Below are 22476 nucleotides of genomic sequence, written 5' to 3' on the forward strand. Positions count from 1 at the left end.
CCCCTAAACTATGTTCTGGGATGAAAGTTACAGCTTCAGTGAAATCCGTTTGCAAATCGGAGTGATAGATTAGAATCTAGAGCCAACGGTACGTTTTCTATGTTAAACCATTACACCATTGAAAAACTGGTTACGTTTGCAATCGAAAGAAAAATGACTATAGTTGAAGAGGTAATGGCCCCTAAACTATGTTCTGGGATGAAAGTTACAGCTTCAGTGAAATCCGTTTGCAAATCGGAGTGATAGATTAGAATCTAGAGCCAACGGTACGTTTTCTATGTTAAACCATTGAAAAACTGGTTACGTTTGCAATCGAAAGAAAAATGACTATAGTTGAAGAGGTAATGGCCCCTAAACTATGTTCTGGGATGAAAGTTACAGCTTCAGTGAAATCCGTTTGCAAATCGGAGTGATAGATTAGAATCTAGAGCCAACGGTACGTTTTCTATGTTAAACCATTACACCATTGAAAAACTGGTTACGTTTGCAATCGAAAGAAAAATGACTATAGTTGAAGAGGTAATGGCCCCTAAACTATGTTCTGGGATGAAAGTTACAGCTTCAGTGAAATCCGTTTGCAAATCGGAGTGATAGATTAGAATCTAGAGCCAACGGTACGTTTTCTATGTTAAACCATTACACCATTGAAAAACTGGTTACGTTTGCAATCAAAAGAAAAATGACTATAGTTGAAGAGGTAATGGCCCCTAAACTATGTTCTGGGATGAAAGTTACAGCTTCAGTGAAATCCGTTTGCAAATCGGAGTGATAGATTAGAATCTAGAGCCAACGGTACGTTTTCTATGTTAAACCATTACACCATTGAAAAACTGGTTACGTTTGCAATCGAAAGAAAAATTACTATAGTTGAAGAGGTAATGGCCCCTAAACTATGTTCTGGGATGAAAAATACAGCTTCAGTGAAATCCGTTTGCAAATCGGAGTGATAGATTAGAATCTAGAGCCAACGGTAGGTTTTCTATGTTAAACCATTACACCATTGAAAAACTGGTTACGTTTGCAATCGAAAGAAAAATGACTATAGTTGAAGAGGTAATGGCCCCTAAACTATGTTCTGGGATGAAAGTTACAGCTTCAGTGAAATCCGTTTGCAAATCGGAGTGATAGATTAGAATCTAGAGCCAACGGTACGTTTTCTATGTTAAACCATTACACCATTGAAAAACTGGTTACGTTTGCAATCGAAAGAAAAATGACTATAGTTGAAGAGGTAATGGCCCCTAAACTATGTTCTGGGATGAAAGTTACAGCTTCAGTGAAATCCGTTTGCAAATCGGAGTGATAGATTAGAATCTAGAGCCAACGGTACGTTTTCTATGTTAAACCATTACACCATTGAAAAACTGGTTACGTTTGCAATCGAAAGAAAAATGACTATAGTTGAAGAGGTAATGGCCCCTAAACTATGTTCTGGGATGAAAGTTACAGCTTCAGTGAAATCCGTTTGCAAATCGGAGTGATAGATTAGAATCTAGAGCCAACGGTAAGTTTTCTATGTTAAACCATTACACCATTGAAAAACTGGTTACGTTTGCAATCGAAAGAAAAATGACTATAGTTGAAGAGGTAATGGCCCCTAAACTATGTTCTGGGATGAAAGTTACAGCTTCAGTGAAATCCGTTTGCAAATCGGAGTGATAGATTAGAATCTAGAGCCAACGGTACGTTTTCTATGTTAAACCATTACACCATTGAAAAACTGGTTACGTTTGCAATTGAAAGAAAAATGACTATAGTTGAAGAGGTAATGGCCCCTAAACTATGTTCTGGGATGAAAGTTACAGCTTCAGTGAAATCCGTTTGCAAATCGGAGTGATAGATTAGAATCTAGAGCCAACGGTACGTTTTCTATGTTAAACCATTACACCATTGAAAAACTGGTTACGTTTGCAATCGAAAGAAAAATGACTATAGTTGAAGAGGTAATGGCCCCTAAACTATGTTCTGGGATGAAAGTTACAGCTTCAGTGAAATCCGTTTGCAAATCGGAGTGATAGATTAGAATCTAGAGCCAACGGTAAGTTTTCTATGTTAAACCATTACACCATTGAAAAACTGGTTACGTTTGCAATCGAAAGAAAAATGACTATAGTTGAAGAGGTAATGGCCCCTAAACTATGTTCTGGGATGAAAGTTACAGCTTCAGTGAAATCCGTTTGCAAATCGGAGTGATAGATTAGAATCTAGAGCCAACGGTAAGTTTTCTATGTTAAACCATTACACCATTGAAAAACTGGTTACGTTTGCAATCGAAAGAAAAATGACTATAGTTAAGGAGGTAATGGCCCCTAAACTATGTTCTGGGATGAAAGTTACAGCTTCAGTGAAATCCGTTTGCAAATCGGAGTGATAGATTAGAATCTAGAGCCAACGGTAAGTTTTCTATGTTAAACCATTACACCATTGAAAAACTGGTTACGTTTGCAATCGAAAGAAAAATGACTATAGTTGAAGAGGTAATGGCCCCTAAACTATGTTCTGGGATGAAAGTTACAGCTTCAGTGAAATCCGTTTGCAAATCGGAGTGATAGATTAGAATCTAGAGCCAACGGTAAGTTTTCTATGTTAAACCATTACACCATTGAAAAACTGGTTACGTTTGGAATCGAAAGAAAAATGACTATAGTTAAGGAGGTAATGGCCCCTAAACTATGTTCTGGGATGAAAAATACAGCTTCAGTGAAATCCGTTTGCAAATCGGAGTGATAGATTAGAATCTAGAGCCAACGGTACGTTTTCTATGTTAAACCATTACACCATTGAAAAATTGGTTACGTTTGCAATCGAAAAAAAAATGACTATAGTTGAAGAGGTAATGGCCCCTAAACTATGTTCTGGGATGAAGAATACAGCTTCAGTGAAATCTGTTTGCAAATCGGAGTGATAGATTAGAATCTAGAGCCAACGGTACTTTTTATATGTTAAACCATTACACCATTGAAAAACTGGTTACGTTTGCAATCGAAAGAAAAATGACTATAGTTGAAGAGGTAATGGCTCCTAAACTATGTTCTGGGATGAAAGTTACAGCTTCAGTTAAATCCGTTTGCAAATCGGAGTGATAGATTAGAATCTAGAGCCAACGGTACGTTTTCTATGTTAAACCATTACACCATTGAAAAACTGGTTACGTTTGCAATCGAAAGAAAAATGACTATAGTTGAAGAGGTAATGGCCCCTAAACTATGTTCTGGGATGAAAGTTACAGCTTCAGTGAAATCCGTTTGCAAATTGGAGTGATAGATTAGAATCTAGAGCCAACGGTACGTTTTCTATGTTAAACCATTACACCATTGAAAAACTGGTTACGTTTGCAATCGAAAGAAAAATGACTATAGTTGAAGAGGTAATGGCCCCTAAACTATGTTCTGGGATGAAAGTTACAGCTTCAGTGAAATCCGTTTGCAAATCGGAGTGATAGATTAGAATCTAGAGCCAACGGTACGTTTTCTATGTTAAACTATTACACCATTGAAAAACTGGTTACGTTTGCAATCGAAAGAAAAATGACGGGGGGCGCTAGTGAGGTGCTTACTGGAGAAGATGTGCCTTCAGTGAGCTCCTGCTTCACATCCAGACTGCACTTGATATACCCCACGGATCCGGACGAGTGATACCTCGAATAGAAGCTAAAGGTCTCAGGAATGCACAGGAGTCCTCAGCAGTACCCTTTGAGAAGCCGCAAATCCGCAAGACCCCTGCTTTCTCCACTTCGTTTCAGGAGAAATTTTTCCAAGATGGCCGACAGGGCCTTGCCTGAAAACACAGCCCAGCTTCTCCCTGCAGCATCCCTGCCTCCCACGGATGACCCAGCTTATATGGAGGATCAGTACCCGGGACCCTCGCAAGGACTACCGCCAGGTCAGTCTCCTAGATCACCTAATTCCACACTAGGTGCGTCACAACCGGCACCGCTAATTACGCATGCCGCTACGCATAGTACGCATGAAAATACGCATGTGCAATACAAGTCAATGGCGGTAAATACGCATGAAAATAAGCATAGTACGCATGAAAATACGCATGCCATATGCAAGTCAATGGCGGAAAATACGCATGAAAATATGCATAGTACGCATGAAAATACGCATGCCCCATACAAGTCAATGGTGGAAAATACGCATGAAAATACGCATGCCCCGCTCCAGCGTATGGCGGAAGATACGCATCAAAATACGCATCCCACACATGGCAGTACGCAATACTATGCGAAAGATATGCATGGCCATGCGCATCAAACCCCACCTAGACGTACGCAACAAAATACGCATTGGACATCCGAACGCGTACAAACCCAGCAAGAACGTACGCATCAAAATACGCGTGGCGCAGAGGAGGATACGCGTCAAGCACCACAATTACAGGGCATGTCAGCAGAGGACCTGATGCGTACTATGAGGCGTATTTTCAAAGAGGAATTACGCGAAGCGGTGGACGAACTGTCTCAGCAAATCCAAGACATCGGACAAAGAGTGGACGTCCTGGAAAAGCAAAGTGATGATATAATTAACGCCGTTAATCAAGACAGGAAACAATTGGAGGAGCATGATGACAGGTTAGACGCACACGAAGCGAAATTGGAGGACCTGGAAAATCGAAGCAGACGGGCAAACGTGAGGATCCGTGGTCTCCCTGAGTCCTTCGAGGACCTGGAAGCAGTGGCTAATAACCTCTTTGGCACTCTCCTCTCCCATGTTGATCCATCTACTTTGAGAGTGGTCCGTATTCACCGGGCATTAACCAAGCCAAGGAACCCAGAACTTCCGCGAGATGTTATCGCCAAATTGGCTTCGGAAGACGCGAGAGACAAACTTCTACTGGCTGCCAGGGACCTCACGTCACTCCCAGGTGTTCCGACTTCAGTCCAGCTCTATGCGGACCTTGCACCAGCTACCATCGCCAGGAGGCGAGAAATGAGGCCCTATACCTTGGCCCTCCAACAGAAGTCCATTAGGTACCGATGGGGCTTTCCTTTTATGTTGACATTTAAGATCAACAGTAAAACATACATCTGCAAGCGCCCTGAGGAAGCAGCTCAGGCCCTTAATGAGGCGTCCATACCTTTTACTATCCCAACGCCGTCCCAACAGCCTCCTAAGGCTCAACGTTCAGGGAAACCACGCAGGATGTGGAATACGGCTAGAGGCTCCTCCTTTCGTCCAAGACAACTGGACATGGGTGCAGCCGGAGGCCATGATTGAACTTCCTACCGAGGATAGTTTGTCTGGACTACAACAAATCTTTGTGGTCTCAGTTGTGTTAATCCCCTTTATGATGCGGGTGGCACATCATCATATGCTATTCTTCTATAGGCCCTCTGATTGTTTGGGCCCTTGTTAATGCCACTGCCCTTTATGATGTGGCTGGCGTGAAGACATCGGCTATTTGTTTTAAGAGTTGACTGAGTTTTCCCAGGCTTGGACTCGGCTGATCAGATTGAAGTAGACCCGACATACCTTGTCTGCATAGCCCCTTTATGATGTGGGCTGATGCAGGGGCCACAATACTTCATAGATCCCGATAGAGGTTCAGCGATCCCTGTAGAAATAATGATACCTCAAGGTTCTTGACCCGTGAACAGCGGCACAGAGAGACCCTATCTGGAATACAACTTCTCATAATAGCGCATTGGACGCTTCACGTTTATTGTAAAGTCTGCATTTTAGAAAGACGCCAGTTTTGTTTTTTATATATAACAATAGGTTTGATATTCGTTATGCTTCTCTCAGGTAATACTATTTCATAAGCTTGTAATGCCTGGATTCGTGTGGTTCTATATGACTTATGTGTTAATAGCCAGTTTTGCAGTCTGGTGTGATACACTGTTGTTGTTCCCCCCTTGCTAGATGGCGCTTGGAGTTAGGCGTGCACTTTTTGCGCGGGCCCGACCTCAACCACCATTGTTGCACGCTTGTGCTGTCCCCTCCCCGATGGGTCTGGAAGATGTATGGGGTGTGGTGTGCCCCTACACTAACACCATTTTTACTATGTTCAGAGTGGACCAGTGTCTAAGCCAGTCATGTTCAGCTGTCCTTTTTGTTACTCAACATTTTACTAGAGTCTTTCCCTTTCTCCCGCCATGAGTAATAAACCGTGTAACATAGTTACCCATAATGTAAGAGGCCTGAATTCCCCCCCAAAATGGAAAAAGGCGTTGACTGAACTGGTCCGATCCTCCCCGGATATTATCTGCCTCCAGGAGTCCCACTTCACCGATAAATCATATCCCAAATTTTTCCATCATAATTATAAAAGAGTGTACTGCTCTAATTATTACAAAAAGAAGAGAGGAGTGGTTACCCTCTTAGCAAATTCCTTCCCTTTTGAAGTGCACTCCAGCCTCATCGACTCTGAGGGCACGTACTGCATCCTCCTTGGACAATTTCAGAGCAAAATACTCTGTATTACTAATATTTATGCTCCCCCTGAACAGGCCACGGAAGTCATCTCTAGGGTATCTGATATCCTTCTAACACTGAAGTATGATACCTTGGTCTGGGCGGGGGACTTTAATATTACGCCAAATAATACGTTGGACAGGACGCACCCACAGAGGCCATCAGAGGCCAAGAAGTCCAAATTGCTTTTTGAAAAGATTCTTAAACTTCATTCATTGGTGGATTCCTGGAGGGAGAGTAATGGCACACAAAGGGGTTATACGTATATGTCGGCTCCTCATAATTCCTATTCTAGGATCGATTTCGTGCTTATTTCAACTACCAGTCTTTCCTCCTTGATTTACGCTAGGAACTTGCTGTGTCCGTGGTCAGACCATGACCCCCTCCTCATAGCGCTAACCACTCTGACCCCCAAAACACCTAGAGCTCCTTGGCGTTTGAATGAGGCCCTTCTTTATAATTCAGACATTAACAGCAGAATTGAGACCAACATTTCCGAATACTTCCATATAAATGATAACGGAGAAACGTCCCCGGCTACGGTCTGGCTTGCACACAAGTCGGTGGTGAGGGGCGACTTGATTCAGGCTGCCTCACGGTTCAAGAGAGATAGAGGGAGAATTATATCAGATATAGAATTTAAACTACAAAAACTTCATCTAGCTAACATGCTGCAGCCATCAAGATACCTCTTAAAACAGATTCAGGATTTACAATTGCAGGCCGATGCAATTCTTAACTCGGAAGCTGAGAAGGCCCTTAGATGGGCCGCAGCGGCTTCCTACGACCAGATAAATAAGCCCAAAAGATGGCTAGCGGCTAAATTAAGAGCTCAACAGACCATTAACCGCATCCTAAAAATTAGAGACAAGGATGGCAACGTCACCTCGAATCCCGATAAAATTTACGAAATATTCTCTAACTATTATAAAACACTATATAGTGACAAAGACCCCAATAGATACACCCAGAGGAGACAAGACTTTTTAGATGCTACTATCAAGAAAACCCTGACCACGGACACAGTTAAGATGCTTAATGCAGACGTAACCCAGGAGGAAATTCACTTGGCGATTAAGAAACTCAAAAGGTCGAAAGCCCCGGGACCTGACGGATTTTCACCAGTATATTATAAAAAATATGAGGCCCTTCTATCCCCCCACCTTCAAAAATTTTTCAATCACTTAATGAAGGGAAACATGCCCCCCCAGATTTCTTGTCCTCATCAGTGGTGATGATCCCTAAACCCCAAAGAGATTCACTACTCCCCAAAAACTATCGACCCATATCTCTTTTGGGGGTCGACTACAAAATATTCACAGCAATCCTAGCGGAGAGGCTTAATATGATTTTACCGGCTCTGATCCACAGAGATCAGGTCGGTTTTGTACCAAAGAGACAAGCTCCCGATAACATCAGGAAGATAGTTACTCTTCAGCATTATTGCAAGCGCACCGCCACATGTGTGGCCACCTTGGCCTTAGATATGGAAAAGGCATTTGACCTGATACGATGGCCATACATGGAGGCGGTCCTTCAGAAGTACGGGATACAAGATAATTACTTGAAAGCCATTTCGGCATTATATTCTCACCCCACCGCCACTTTGAAAATGCCCTCTAATAACAGATGTTCATTTCCAATTCAGCGAGGTACACGCCAGGGTTGCCCCCTATCACCGGGGATATTTGCACTCAGAGAAAATTCGTCGGAATCCTGAAATTAAGGGCGTCAGGGTAGGGTCCAAGGAGTATAAATTGTCATTGTTTGCCGATGACATTCTCCTGACCCTTACTTCACCTCAAGAATCGATCCCAAAATTGCTAGAGGAAATTGATAATTTTTCACCTTTCTCAGGGTTTCGCCTAAACTTGGAAAAATCAGAAATTATGGTTTTGGGAATGGACCAGAAAGCTGCGGCACTTCTGGCGAGTCGACATGGCTTACAATATCAACCTCAATATATTCAGTATCTGGGTATCAAGCTTGCCGTGGATCCCTCTAATCTTTATAAATTAAATTATCCCCCCATGTATTCTAAGTTGATACAAGATCTAGAGAGATGGGAGGACTATCCCCTATCTATGCTCGGGCGGATATCAGCCGTCAGGATGACGCTCTTACCTAGACTATTGTATCTATTTAGATCTCTTCCTATATCCATAACGAAAGGCCCAGTTCAACATTTACAGGCCCTGATTCAAAAATGTATATGGAGGAAGCGAAAGGCCAGAATTAAATACCTTACGCTAGCCAGGCCCAGAGATCTCGGAGGACTTAATGCCCCAATTTTATATAATTACTATAAAGCTGCTCAGATTGTCCAGTTAGCCTGTGTTAACGCCAACCCCTTGATAGCCCCACTATGGGTGGAATTAGAATCATTGCTACTGTCCCCCTTATCCCTGTCAGGACTGATGTGGGCCAAGAAGATCCCTATAGCCAGAATCAAGAAAGTTTCCCCGGTTTCAGCCCATTCGTTTAGCTTGTGGTCTAAAATTAGATTTGTCATGCGTCTGCAGTCTGCACCTTCCTGTATGACGCACGTTTTTCGAAACCCAGACTTTTCACCAGGTCAATCTGTGAATCATTGCAGATGGTGGTTTAATAAGGGACTTACGACAGTAGGAAAATTCTTGTATTCCTTTAAGATCTCCACCCCCGCCCAATTCATTAAGAACCATAATGTCCCCGTGGAAGAATTGGGGAGGTTGGATTTAATATTTAAATTCCTGTCCACTTTGGACCCCAAGGGGGAGATCCTTACCTACTGCCCCTTTGAGGTTAGGTGCAAGAATGGGCCCATGGATAAGGGATTTATATCAGAATTGTATGCAATCCTTTCTTATCCCACGTTAGATGGTAAGCTCAAAGCTCAGATTGACTGGGAGACAGACAGTGGGATGGAGATCTCCGAAAATAAATGGGCCCATTGTTGCACATCATTGACCAGGGGCTCCCTTTTCTATTCATCTATTGAAACATCGTTTAAGCTACTACACCGAATACACCTTACTCCTGCCAAACTCCATCTCTTTAATTCTTCGTGTTCCGCTGACTGTTTCCGGAAATGTGGCCAGGTTGGGACCCTTTGGCATATTTGGTGGGCATGTCCCAAGGCACAACTATATTGGGCGGGGATATGGAATAAAATTAAATTAATTACTAATATACAAACTGATATGGACCCTTCTGTGATCCTACTAGGTAATCGCCCCCAGGCATTAAAATTTGCCACACATAAATTGATACAGTTTGCACTCTCACAGGCAAGGAGACACTTGGCTTCCAAATGGAAAACCAATGCACTGTCTGTGGATGAAGTATTTCGTAGCCTAAACAATACCATGACTTCTGAGCATGTCAGAGCTAACATTTTTGATACGCTAGAAATCTTCTTTAAAGTATGGGACCCGTGGATCGAGTGGCAAGACAATGCTGGCCTTTCTTATGTCCTCCATTCCTTTTAAAGTAATTTTGTTCCCTGGGGCTCTCCCTACATATTATAATGGGTAACGACCTGCACGTTATCTTTGACAGCAGAACACTCAAGACACTTATATTTTACATCATTTACACGCTACTCGGAACATATCTACAATTCATATAGATGGCTGGGTGGCTACGCGCCTCACCCTCTATGACCTATCTTTTCCCTCTCCCCTTCCCCTCCTCCTTGCCCTAGACTCTCCTCTCTCACTCCACTGGCTGTACCATTGGTGTGATGTGGTAATCCCACCCATGGTCCATCCTTTCATCCCTCACCTTTTCCCTTCCTTGGTCCCTATCCTTTCCTGATTCCTTTCCCCCCCTAAACTCAATTTCCATTAGAGCTAAGGTGGGTCGGCAATGTTTTGAATACCGTTATCTAAATTTGTATGTTTTTCTTTGCCGATCATATGTTATATGTGATTATGCTTATCTGTTACATGTGATACTCCCCACATGTGGGGAATTTTTGACACTTTGGCTCGATTGTTAATTGTTATATATCTCAATAAACACCCTTGAAACGAAAGAAAAATGACTATAGTTGAAGAGGTAATGGCCCCTAAACTATGTTCTGGGATGAAAAATACAGCTTCAGTGAAATCCGTTTGCAAATCGGAGTGATAGATTAGAATCTAGAGCCAACGGTACATTTTCTATGTTAAACCATTACACCATTGAAAAACTGGTTACGTTTGCAATCGAAACAAAAATGACTATAGTTGAAGAGGAAATGGCCCCTAAACTATGTTCTGGGATGAAAGTTACAGCTTCAGTGAAATCCGTTTGCAAATCGGAGTGATAGATTAGAATCTAGAGCCAACGGTACGTTTTCTATGTTAAACCATTACACCATTGAAAAACTGGTTACGTTTGCAATCGAAAGAAAAATGACTATAGTTGAAGAGGTAATGGCCCCTAAACTATGTTCTGGGATGAAAGTTACAGCTTCAGTGAAATCCGTTTGCAAATCGGAGTGATAGATTAGAATCTAGAGCCAACGGTACGTTTTCTATGTTAAACCATTACACCATTGAAAAACTGGTTACGTTTGCAATCGAAAGAAAAATGACTATAGTTGAAGAGGTAATGGCCCCTAAACTATGTTCTGGGATGAAAGTTACAGCTTCAGTGAAATCCGTTTGCAAATCGGAGTGATAGATTAGAATCTAGAGCCAACGGTACGTTATCTATGTTAAACCATTACACCATTGAAAAACTGGTTACGTTTGCAATCGAAAGAAAAATGACTATAGTTGAAGAGGTAATGGCCCCTAAACTATGTTCTGGGATGAAAGTTACAGCTTCAGTTAAATCCGTTTGCAAATCGGAGTGATAGATTAGAATCTAGAGCCAACGGTACGTTTTATATGTTAAACCATTACACCATTGAAAAACTGGTTACGTTTGCAATCGAAAGAAAAATGACTATAGTTGAAGAGGTAATGGCCCCTAAACTATGTTCTGGGATGAAAGTTACAGCTTCAGTTAAATCCGTTTGCAAATCGGAGTGATAGATTAGAATCTAGAGCCAACGGTACGTTTTCTATGTTAAACCATTACACCATTGAAAAACTGGTTACATTTGCAATCGAAAGAAAAATGACTATAGTTGAAGAGGTAATGGCCCCTAAACTATGTTCTGGGATGAAAAATACAGCTTCAGTGAAATCCGTTTGAAAATCGGAGTGATAGATTAGAATCTAGAGCCAACGGTACGTTTTCTATGTTAAACCATTACACCATTGAAAAACTGGTTACGTTTGCAATCGAAAGAAAAATGACTATAGTTGAAGAGGTAATGGCCCCTAAACTATGTTCTGGGATGAAAAATACAGCTTCAGTGAAATCCGTTTGCAAATCGGAGTGATAGATTAGAATCTAGAGCCAACGGTACATTTTCTATGTTAAACCATTACACCATTGAAAAACTGGTTACGTTTGCAATCGAAAGAAAAATGACTACAGTTGAAGAGGAAATGGCCCCTAAACTATGTTCTGGGATGAAAGTTACAGCTTTAGTGAAATCCGTTTGCAAATCGGAGTGATAGATTAGAATCTAGAGCCAACGGTACGTTTTCTATGTTAAACCATTACACCATTGAAAAACTGGTTACGTTTGCAATCGAAAGAAAAATGACTATAGTTGAAGAGGTAATGGCCCCTAAACTATGTTCTGGGATGAAAAATACAGCTTCAGTGAAATCCGTTTGCAAATCGGAGTCATAGATTAGAATCTAGAGCCAACGGTACATTTTCTATGTTAAACCATTACACCATTGAAAAACTGGTTACGTTTGCAATCGAAAGAAAAATGACTATAGTTGAAGAGGAAATGGCCCCTAAACTATGTTCTGGGATGAAAGTTACAGCTTCAGTGAAATCCGTTTGCAAATCGGAGTGATAGATTAGAATCTAGAGCCAACGGTACGTTTTCTATGTTAAACCATTGAAAAACTGGTTACGTTTGCAATCGAAAGAAAAATGACTATAGTTGAAGAGGTAATGGCCCCTAAACTATGTTCTGGGATGAAAGTTACAGCTTCAGTGAAATCCGTTTGCAAATCGGAGTGATAGATTAGAATCTAGAGCCAACGGTACGTTTTCTATGTTAAACCATTACACCATTGAAAAACTGGTTACGTTTGCAATCGAAAGAAAAATGACGGGGGCGCTAGTGAGGCGCTTACTGGAGAAGATGTGCCTTCAGTGAGCTCCTGCTTCACATCCAGACTGCACTTGATATACCCCACGGATCTGGACGAGTGATACCTTGAATCGAAGCTAAAGGGCCCAGGAATGCATAGGAGCCCTCAACAGTACCCTCTGAGAAGCCGCAAATCTGCAAGACCCCTACTTTCTCCACTTCGTTTCAGGAGGAATTTTTCCAAGATGGCCGACAGGGCCTTGCCTGAAAACACAGCTCAGCTTCTCCCTGCAGCTTCCCTGCCTCCCACGGATGATCCAGCTTACATGGAGGACCAGTTCCCGGGACCCTCGCAAGAACTATCACCAGGTCAGCCTCCTAGATCGCCCGGCTTAACACCAGGTGCGTCACAGCCGCCACCGCTAATTACGCATGCCGCTACGCATAGTACGCGTAAAAATACGCATTACGCATACGGCAATACGCAATGCCATGCAGAAGATACGCTTGAGCATGCGCATCAAACGCCACCTAGACCTACGCAACAAAGTACGCATCGGACACCCGAACGCGTACGAACCCAACAAGAAGGTACGCATGAAAATACGCGTGGTGATGAGAAGGATACGCGTCCGTCATCACAATTACAGGGCATGTCAGCAGAAGACCTGATGCGTACCATGAGGCGTATTTTTAAGGAGGAATTACGCGATGCGGTGGATGAACTCTCTCAGCAAATAAATGATATCGGGCAAAGAGTTGATGTCTTGGAGAAGCAAACAGATGACTTAGTTACAGCCATTAATCAAGACAGAAAACAGCTCGATGACCATGACGATAGGCTGGACGCGCATGAAGCGAAGCTGGAAGATCTGGAAAACCGCAGTAGAAGAGCAAATGTGAGGATCCGAGGACTCCCTGAGTCTTTTGAGGACCCAGAAGCGATAGCCAACAAGCTTTTTGCAACTCTTCTCCCCCAAGTTGATCCTGCTCATTGGAGGGTGATTCGCATCCACCGGGCTTTAACCAAACCAAGAAACCCAGATCTTCCGCGTGATATTATAGCTAAGCTGGCTTCAGAGGATGCGCGAGACAAAATCCTGGTGGCAGCAAGGGATCTTACAACACTCCCAGGAGTCCCGGCTTCAGTCCAATTGTATGCCGACCTGGCACCAGCTACCATTGCTAGACGACGAGAAATGAGGCCGTACACGCTGGCTCTGCAACAGCATTCCATCAAATATCGATGGGGCTTCCCCTTCTTGCTGACCTTCAAGATTAATGGCAAACTATACAACTGCAAGAGACCGGAGGAGGCGGCTCAGGCCCTCAATGAGGCGTCTATCCCCTTCACCATTCCGAAGCCGGGCCAACCACCTCCCAAGACCCAACGTTCTGGGAAACCACGAAGAGTATGGAACACGGCTGGAGGCTCTTCATTTTGCCCGCGGCAGTTTGACATGGATGCGGCCTGATGCCCTGATTCGAGTTTCCATTTGAATGACCTATATTGGTCTATGACACCCATCAGGTGTCCCAAACATGTCAATCCCCTTTATGATGTGGGTGACATGTCAACATGAGCAATTCCCCTAATTGACTCATTGGTTTTGTGTGGCCTCTACATGCGCCATTACCCTTTATGATGTGGGTGGCGTGAAGACACCATCCGTTTCTTGGAAGAAGTTTTAAGACTCAAGGTTTACTCCAGGCTTGGAGGTAACCTGGCCGGCTGTAAAAGGCCCGGCATAATATTTCAGCATTGCCCCTTTATGATGTTGGGCAGATGCCGTGATTATAATTTCATACTGGACTAAGCAGAGGCCACACATCTGTTATAGAATGGGCAGCATCCGGCTGCTGTGAGTTTGGGAACAGAGACACCTGAGTGCATCGCACAGTACTTTTGCCTCTGCCAGATGCATTGGATGCCCCATGATTGTTTTATAGTTATCTTGCTAATATGCCATTAGGTTAGACATTTGGTTAATATGTCTGGACTTTTTAGACCTTAACATAGGAAGGTTTATATTGCGGGTTCGCTGTGTTTGGATCCGTGTGGTTATAATTGTTGTTAGTTATATTAGATATCTATGCAGTCAGATGTGATACACTGTGGCTGTTCCCCCCTTGTTAGATGGTGCCTGGAGTTAGGCGGGCGCTTTTTGCGCGGGCCCGACCCCAACCACCATCATCGCACGCTTGTGCTGTCCCCCCCTCGATAGGTCGAGATGACACACGGGGTGCGGTGTGTTTCAACACCAGCCCCCTCCTTAGAATGTTCAGAATAGACAAGAATCCAAGCCAGATTTGTTCAGCTGTCCTAGCTTTCCAGCACTTCATGAGAATCTTCCCATTTATTCCACCATGAGCAATAAACCGTGCAACATTGTTACCCATAATGTAAGAGGCCTGAATTCCCCCCATAAACGGAAGAAGGCACTTGTTGAACTGGCCCGATCTTCCCCAGACGTGATATGCCTCCAGGAGTCCCACTTCACTAATAAATCATATCCTAAATTTTTTCATCCCAAATATAAAAGAGCATTTTGTTCAAATTACACCCAAAAAAAAAGAGGAGTGGTTATTCTTTTGGCGAACTCGTTTCCTTTTGAGGTAAGCTCTTGTCTCACTGATTCCGAGGGGACACACTGTATTCTCCTTGGTCAGTATCAAAATAAAATACTTTGCATTACAAACATTTACGCCCCCCCTGACCGGACCACGGAGGTTATCTCCGGAGTATCGGACATTCTTTTAACTCTGAAGTTTGATACACTGGTTTGGGCGGGAGATTTCAACATTACCCCAAACAATAATTTGGACAGAACGCACCCGCAAAGACCAACAGAGGCTAAAAGAGCTAAAGCCCTTTTTGAAACAATTCTTAAGCTTCACTCTTTGGTGGACTCCTGGAGGGAGAGTAACGGCAAACAAAGAGGTTACACACATATGTCGGCCCCCCACAATTCATACTCCAGGATTGATTTTATACTTATTTCACTCACCAGTCTTCCCTCCTTGATTTACGCCAGAAATCTGCTGTGTCCGTGGTCGGATCACGACCCCCTTCTCATAGCTCTAAATTCACTGACTCCTAAAACATCCAGAGCCCCCTGGCGTCTGAATGAGGCCCTTTTATATAACCCAGATATTAGTAGTAGAATTGAGAACAAGATCTCTGAATATTTTCGTATAAATGATACTGGAGACACATCCCCGATGACAGTGTGGCTCGCGCATAAGACGGTAGTGAGAGGAGATCTGATCCAGGCAGCCTCCAAATTCAAGAGAGATAGAAATAAGATCATCTCCGATATTGAATTCAAACTGCATAAGCTTCATATGGTTAATATGCTGCAGCCATCAAGATTCCTTCTAAAACAAATTCAGGATCTGCAATTGCAGGCTGATGCCCTTCTCAACTCAGAGGCAGAAAAGGCTCTTAGATGGACTGCAGCGGCCTCATATGATCAGCTAAATAAACCTAAAAGATGGCTAGCAGCCAAACTTCGGGCCCAACAGACCGTTAATCGAATCCTCAAAATTAGGGGCAAGGATGGAAACGTTACTTCTAACCCAGATAAAATATATGAAATATTCTCTGATTATTATGAGGAGTTATATAGCGATAAAGACGATAATAGCTACGCCCAGAGCAGACAAAATTTTTTAGACACCACTATTAAAAAGACCCTGACTGCGGACACAGTTAAGATGTTGAATGCTAATATAATTTAGGAGGAAATCCACCTGGCAATCAAGAAGCTTAAAAGAGCAAAAGCCCCTGGACCCGATGGTTTTTCCCCCATATACTATAAAAAGTACGAGGCCCTTTTATCCCCCCACCTTCAAAAATGTTTTAATCATTTGATGAAGGGAAATATACCCCCCACAGACTTTCTGTCCTCAGCAGTTGTGATGATTCCCAAGCCCCAAAGAGATTTATTACTCCCCAAAAATTATCGCCCCATATCTCTCCTGGGGGTAGATTATAAGTTATTTACGGCTATACTAGCGGAGCGACTTAATAACATCCTGCCGGCTTTAATCCACAGAGACCAGGTTGGTTTTGTGCCAAAAAGGCAAGCCCCAGACAACATCCGTAAGATAGTCACCCTGCAACATTATTGTAAGCAAACCGCCACATGTGTGGCCATCTTGGCTCTTGATATGGAGAAGGCATTTGACCTGATACGATGGCCATACATGGAGGCGGTCCTCCAAAAGTATGGGATGCAGGGAAATTATTTGAAGGCCATCTCGGCATTATATTCACGACCTACTGCCACCCTGAAGATGCCCTCCACTACCAGGCGATCATTCTCAATCCAGAGGGGCACACGGCAGGGATGCCCCTTATCGCCGGGATTATTCGCACTTATGATGGAACCCTTGGCAGAAAAGATCCGACGGAACCCCGAAATAGTGGGGGTGAAGGTGGGGCCCAGGGAATATAAAACGTCACTATTTGCTGACGATATCCTCTTGACCCTCACCTCGCCCCGCGACTCGATCCCAAAGCTGTTGGAGGAGATTGAAAACTTCTCGCCCTTCTCTGGGTTCCGTTTAAATTTAGAAAAATCAGAACTTATGATTTCAGAAATGGACCAGACAGACGCGGCACTTTTGGCCAAGCGATATGGATTACAATTTCAATCCCAATTTATCCAATACTTGGGCATCAAGCTAGCCGCGGACCCTTCTAACCTCTATAAATTAAATTATCCCTCTATGTACTCTAGATTGATTCGTGATCTGGAGAGCTGGGAGGACTATCCCTTGTCCATGCTCGGACGGATATCAGCCGTCAGGATGACGCTCCTACCTAGGTTGCTGTATTTATTTCGATCTATCCCTGTAGCTGTAACGAAAGGCCCAGTTCAACATCTACAAACGTTGATACAAAAGTTTATATGGAGGAAGCGGAAGGCCAGAATAAAATATCTTACATTAGCTAGGCCCAGAGACCTTGGAGGACTTAATGCTCCACTCTTATTCAACTACTATAAAGCAGCCCAGATAGCTCAGTTAGCAACAGTAAACGCCGACCCACTGATAGCCCCACTTTGGGTGGAAGCTGAATCACAGCTAGTGTCTCCCCTATCTCTAGCAGGTTTGATGTGGGCCAAGAAGATCCCGATTGCCAGAATTAGGAAACTCTCCCCAGTCTCAGCCCACTCGTTCAGTCTGTGGTCAAAAATCAGATTTGTTATGCGGTTACAATCCACACCCTCGTGCATGACCCAAATATTCCGCAACCCAGACTTTGTACCGGGCCAATCCATGAACCAATTTAAATGGTGGTATACCAAGGGATTCCAGACAGTGGGGAAATTTTTATATTCTTTCAAAATCTCCACCCCCACTCAGTTTATCAAGAACCATAATGTCCCTAAGGAAGAGTTGGGCAGGCTGGACCTAATATTTAAATATTTGTCCACTCTGGACCCCAAAAGAGAAGTCCTGACATACTGTCCCTTCGAAGTCAGGTGCAAGAATGGGCCCATGGATAGGGGCTTTATTTCAGAACTATATACAATCCTCTCTTACCCCACGATTGACGGTAAGCTTAAAGCCCAGATTGATTGGGAGAGGGATAGCGGGATGGAGATTTCTGAGTCCAAGTGGACCCATTGTTGCACATCACTGACACGGGGTTCCCTATTTTATTCGTCTATAGAGACATCATTCAAATTACTCCACAGAATACACCTCACCCCCGCCAAATTGCACCTCTTTAACTCATCGTGCTCTCCATATTGTTTCCGGAATTGCGGACAGATTGTGTCCCTATGGCACACCTGGTGGGCTTGTCCTAAGGCACACACATTTTGGTCAGGGATCTGGAGTAAAATCCAACTAATTACTGGAATACAATCTGACATGGATCCCTCTGTGATTTTACTAGGTAACCGCCCTAAATCAGTAAAATATGCCACTCATAAATTGGTTCAATTCGCACTTTCACAAGCTAGAAGACACCTGGCCTCTAAATGGAAATCAACTGTGCTGTCAGTGGATGAGGTGTTTCGCAATCTTAATAATACCATGACTTCTGAGCACATTAGAGCTAAGATCTTTGATACAACTGAAATTTTCTTTAAAGTCTGGGATCCATGGATTGAGTGGCAGGACAATGCAGGTCTTTCCTACGTCCTACACTCCTTCTAGGATAGCTTCATCCCCCAGGTCTCTGACTACATACTCATTGGGTAACGACCTACATGCTCTGCTGGCAGCTGAACATGTGAGATGTCTCACACTCTCTGTCTTTTATAGCCCACTCTGAACATGAAATCCTATCAAGGTACAGGCTGGATGGGTGCACGCCCCACCCCCTATGACCTATCTTATCCCCTCGGAGTGGTAGATTAGAATCTAGAGCCAACGGTACGTTTTCTATGTTAAACCATTACACCATTGAAAAACTGGTTACGTTTGCAATCGAAAGAAAAATGACTATAGTTGAAGAGGTAATGGCCCCTAAACTATGTTCTGGGATGAAAGTTACAGCTTCAGTGAAATCCGTTTGCAAATCGGAGTGATAGATTAGAATCTAGAGCCAACGGTAAGTTTTCTATGTTAAACCATTACACAATTGAAAAACTGGTTACGTTTGCAATCGAAAGAAAAATGACTATAGTTAAGGAGGTAATGGCCCCTAAACTATGTTCTGGGATGAAAAATACAGCTTCAGTGAAATCCGTTTGCAAATCGGAGTGATAGATTAGAATCTAGAGCCAACGGTACGTTTTCTATGTTAAACCATTACACCATTGAAAAATTGGTTACGTTTGCAATCGAAAGAAAAATGACTATAGTTGAAGAGGTAATGGCCCCTAAACTATGTTCTGGGATGAAAAATACAGCTTCAGTGAAATCCGTTTGCAAATCGGAGTGATAGATTAGAATCTAGAGCCAACAGTACTTTTTCTATGTTAAACCATTACACCATTGAAAAACTGGTTACGTTTGCAATCGAAAGAAAAATGACTATAGTTGAAGAGGTAATGGCCCCTAAACTATGTTCTGGGATGAAAGTTACAGCTTCAGTGAAATCCGTTTGCAAATCGGAGTGATAGATTAGAATCTAGAGCCAACGGTACGTTTTCTATGTTAAACCATTACACCATTGAAAAACTGGTTACGTTTGCAATCGAAAGAAAAATGACTATAGTTGAAGAGGTAATGGCCCCTAAACTATGTTCTGGGATGAAAAATACAGCTTCAGTGAAATCCGTTTGCAAATCGGAGTGATAGATTAGAATCTAGAGCCAACGGTACGTTTTCTATGTTAAACCATTACACCATTGAAAAACTGGTTACGTTTGCAATCGAAAGAAAAATGACTATAGTTGAAGAGGTAATGGCCCCTAAACTATGTTCTGGGATGAAAGTTACAGCTTCAGTGAAATCCGTTTGCAAATCGGAGTGATAGATTAGAATCTAGAGCCAACGGTACGTTTTCTATGTTAAACCATTACACCATTGAAAAACTGGTTACGTTTGCAATCGAAAGAAAAATGACTATAGTTGAAGAGGTAATGGCCCCTAAACTATGTTCTGGGATGAAAGTTACAGCTTCAGTGAAATCCGTTTGCAAATCGGAGTGATAGATTAGAATCTAGAGCCAACGGTACGTTTTCTATGTTAAACCATTACACCATTGAAAAACTGGTTACGTTTGCAATCGAAAGAAAAATGACTATAGTTGAAGAGGTAATGGCCCCTAAACTATGTTCTGGGATGAAAGTTACAGCTTCAGTGAAATCCGTTTGCAAATCGGAGTGATAGATTCGAATCTAGAGCCAACGGTACGTTTTCTATGTTAAACCATTACACCATTGAAAAACTGGTTACGTTTGCAATCGAAAGAAAAATGACTGGGGGCGCTGTTGAGCAGTGCCACAGACCAGATGCAGGATCTGTGAGCTCTGCATTGCAAGCATAAGAACTGCCGCTAGAACGCTCCGATCAAGGCACCTAATAGCTCATCTGAAAGCTGATGATCCAGGCAATGCAGCGATCTCCTCGTGTGTACCCCATTAGAAGCAGAACGAACTTTTTACCTCCTCTTTCTCCTCTGAGATTCACCAGACGATTTTCCAAGATGGCCGCCGCTCCAGCTCCAGCAAAAGGCCTCAGCCCAACAACTAGCGCTTCCAGGACATCCACACAGAGAGCGCCTCCTTCCCCAGTGCTCACCGCCTCCTGTCCACCTGGCCAAGGTACGTCTAACCCAAAAAGCCGGCTCCTTCCCCTGGCGGAGATACCGCTGTTCTCTCCACGGAGACCGCTGACGTCATCACTGAGGGACGCGTACAAACGGCCGCATGGAACCATAGCCCGAACCATAGCCCACGCGTACAAATGGACGCTTCCCAGGCAAACTTCAATAGCCCATGCGTACTTTCAGACGCATTGACCAGCACTACATCCAACGACCCATGCGTACTTTTAGACGCCTTAAACAGCACTTCACCCATAGACCCATGCGTATCTTTGAACGTAATAGCAGCAATACCAACCTATGGCACAGGCGTACTTTCTGACGCATCAGCACCTAAAGTTCCCAACACACCTCGAACGACCCCAGCTGACATCTCTGGAGTACAAATCGGGGGCATGACGGCGGAACAGATGCTTAATACAATCACCAATATATTCAGAGCAGAACTGAAAGCAGAATTGAAATTGGCGGTCACAGAATTAACAGAACATATCGACGAAATAGGAGAAAGAGTATCAGCCCTAGAAACCCAAGCTGAAGACCTAGTCATAGTCTCCAATGCTAACACAGCGATCATTGAAAAACATGATGAGAGACTGGATTTCGTTGAGGACAAACTAGAAGATCTTGAAAATAGGAGCAGAAGAGGTAATGTCAGGATTCGAGGACTGCCAGAGTCGGTAGAGGACCTCCCAGCCATGGCAGCCAACTTGTTCCATGCTCTACTTCCGCAAGTTGAACTCTCTAGACTCCAACCAGTTCGTATTCACAGGGCCTTGGTACGCCCCAGAAACTCTACTCTCCCAAGAGACATAATTGCAAAGCTCCCAAGCGAAGACATAAGGGACAAGATACTTTTAGCCGCTAGAGACCTGCGGGGCCTTCCAGACCTACCCCAGTCTGTACAGCTTTTTGCGGACCTTGCACCAATCACTATTCAAAAGAGGAGGAATATGAAACCATATACCACAGCCCTACAGCAAGCCTCTATACGATACAAATGGGGCTTTCCTTTTGCCCTTATCTTCCGCAAGAACAATAAACAATTTGTATGCAAGACCCCCGACGGGGCTGCTGAGGCCCTTACAGAAGCTGGAATTTCGTTTACAATTCCGGACTTAAAAACACAACAGGATCCCCAATCTCCAAAACCTAAGAGAGAACTATGACAGAACAGGGCATGGGCCTCCTCCAGGAACCTTGCACAGAACAGGGACTCCCCCGAAAGAGTACGAACACAAGACTGAATATCGTGAGGACTCTCCGTTACAACTCACACACACACGAAGGACTAAAGATTTCTTCTTTTTCTTCCACAACCATACTGGATCGTCAAGCTTATCAGCTCACTAAATCTGACGACCACTGGTAACAAAGTTGATGTTTTATGTTTCACTGACATTTTCCTTTGTTTTCTTTTCCGCATATATGGACTAATATATGTCAGGTTTTAATGCATGTCAGGTTTTCTTGTTCTATAAAGTTATAGATACTAAGTACATTTAGATGTTGCCATACATAAAGTTCTAAAGACAACGTTTATAGGCCTTGATAATGCACTATTCATAGTAATTCTATTAAGCTAATAGGCGGCAGTCAGCTTGCATTACATGTTGCTTCCCCAATGAGCAAAGTCTGGTGGCTAGTCGCATATTTATTGACTGCCACCCACTTGCTTGACACAGTGA

This window comes from Hyperolius riggenbachi, chromosome 5, assembly GCF_040937935.1.
Source record: "Hyperolius riggenbachi isolate aHypRig1 chromosome 5, aHypRig1.pri, whole genome shotgun sequence".
In the NCBI taxonomy this organism is placed as follows: domain Eukaryota; kingdom Metazoa; phylum Chordata; class Amphibia; order Anura; family Hyperoliidae; genus Hyperolius; species Hyperolius riggenbachi.